Raw genomic sequence first — 2,803 nt, forward strand, 5'->3', positions numbered from 1 at the left:
ATATTTCTTTAGATTGTTTTAGGAATTAACTAAGCTGTCAGGCACAAGATGCTTATTATATCTAGCCAAATGTTAAATATTCAATAACTGTTACCTATTATATATGAAATGGCAACTACTGAAGATTTAGGTGACCTATAGACTTATTTAGGAATAGCAACTATATTGAGTAAAATTTGAAAGATTCTTAGAATATAGTCATATATTTTTGTGTTGAATTTCAGATGTACTGGTGAAGAACTCTTGACAAACCAGGGCATCGATCTCTCACCTTGGAGTTTATGGAAGAATCAGGTGGCTTTTGCTTTCTCACAATTGTCTACCTAAAATTATGATTTCTTAAAAGAAGTTATTAAGCTCCTATTTAATATACTATGAGTTACTCTTACATTAATAAGAAGCACCTTAATTTATTTTTAGTATCCAATGAAGATTTTTGTTTTCTTGTGCATGATTGCCAAACATACTGTCAAATTATTTTTAATAGAAAATATTTTCAGAAAAAAAAACACAACTGATGGAATTATACAAGAAAGAATCCAAGCCAAAAATTATTGTATATTGTCATTAGACAGTAATTGTGGGGAAGAAATCCAGTTGAATTTATTGGTCAGAAAAAAAAATGAATTGAATTCTGGATACTCTTGTCTAGTTACTAATATATCTGGAATCAGTTTTCTCATTTTCAAAATTAATATGTTGATTAATAGCCCTTCAGTTTTAATAGATTTGCTGTTACTTAATAAATAACAGATGTTAATATATTAATGCTATAATGGTAGAATGAAATCTAAAATAGGCTGAAAAAACAGAGATATATCCAGGGTAAAAAGAATTATACAATTCTTAATACACCTTTGTAATAAGAATAATAAGAATTGTATGCAAAAAAAGAGAGCTCATGTATAATGGCATCATTTATTGTGAACATACTTTGTATACAGAGTTACAAAAAATTGTGCTGTGAATGGATAATTATGAATGTAATGCACTCCACTATTGTCATGTATGTAAGAAATAAATACAAAAAAAATCATGATGATAGAAAAACATGTTTATGATAAGTCTATTAAGATTGTGGAACTTACTGTAGTTCTCTATTGGAATTATAAAGTTTCAGTAGTCTTGGCTGTGAGCTTTGAGATTTAGTAGAGGGTAAGGGATCTGTGAATATAGTTCTTGTGCATTTTGGGCACATTCTGCCTCTGAAGTCACTTTACTCCCCAGATGTCTCAGTGGTATATATGTGTCTGGCCCTGTCTGTCCCACCACAGCAGCACCTGCAGACCTGCCTTCTTGAAGAACTTGCCAGGACTGGATTTGGCCATGTACAAGGTCCATTAGCTCTTAAAGCTTTAGATTTATAGTCTAATGACTGTTGGATCTGGGCCCACATAGGATCCCCCTACTTGTACACCTCTTTTATTTCCATATACTATGTTCATTCTCACCTTTACCAGGAATGGGAAAGTATTTACCAGTAATACTGAAGTATTTTAAATCCTTTCTTTTACTGAAGGGTAATTAACCAAAAGTACAGTTCAGTGAATTACCAAAAAAATGAAGACATGTGTGCAACCTCCAGTTCAGGCCAAGAAGGAAAACATGACCAGAACTGGGAGGCCCAGGTGCCCCTTTCCCAACCACTACTTCCTCTTTTCTCCATGGGTTGTTTTTGCAATGACACTTTGTAATAATCTCCATTGCTGTTATCAGAACAACAGCTCAGGTTTGTGCTCTTGTGTGCACAGCTACATAGTTAAATCTCCTTCCCACAATTAGTAAACTTTTAATTTTCTAATGATCTTAGATTTATAGAAAAGTTGAAAAGATAGTGTAGGAAGTTCTCATGTGCCCATGCCCAGATTCATTTAGTGTTAATATTTTATATGTTCCTATAAAACAAGGCACAGTGTCAGGGTAAGAATTAACATCAAGACATTGCTGTTGACTCAACTGCACACTCTGTTCACATTTCACCACTTTTCTACCATCATTGTTTCACTGTTCTAGGCTGCAGTTCAGGAGGTCACAGTCCATCCAGCTACCCTTCCTAAAAGCAAAATACTTATAGGAATCAAGCAATTTGGAAGTTAGTGAGCAGAGATCTCTAGTTACTGGTCATCCTGTTATATCATTTAGCCCATCTATGCTGCCTGTCATGTTGTTGCAACATGTGTCTGAAGACAAAGATTTGTATTTTTATATTTGAATTTTAAGAAAAAAAAATTTCTTCTTATGATTTGACTAAGCCTTCATCTCAAAAGTTATAATGTAGTTTTCCTGGTTATTATGTGAATGTCAAGGTGAATAAATTTTTCCTGTGTTTTATACAGTTCTACCTGTGCCTTCCTCATATGTACATGCTTCCATATTACGTACACGTATACCTTATGCTCACACTAGGCCAACCAGAACAAGCAAAAAAGTCAAAAGTACAATACCTACACTTTTTAAAAATTGATTTTATTTTTTAAATAGATGACAGTGGAATGCATTATAATTCTTATTACACATATAGAGCACAATTTTCATATCTCTGTATATAAAGTATGTTCACACCAACTCATGTCTTCATACATGTACTTTGTATAATGATGTCCATCACATTCCACCATCCTTGCTAATCTCCTACCCACTGTCTTCCCCTCCCAAACCTCTGCCCTATCTAGAGTTCGTCTATTCCTCCCATGCTCCCCTTTCGTACCCCACTATGAGTCAGTCACCTTATATCAGAGAAAACATTCAGCATTAGTTTTTTGAGATTGGCTAACTTCACTTAGTATTATCTTCTCCTACTCCA

Source organism: Marmota marmota, unplaced genomic scaffold (genome assembly GCF_001458135.2).
Source record: "Marmota marmota marmota unplaced genomic scaffold, marMar, whole genome shotgun sequence".
In the NCBI taxonomy this organism is placed as follows: domain Eukaryota; kingdom Metazoa; phylum Chordata; class Mammalia; order Rodentia; family Sciuridae; genus Marmota; species Marmota marmota.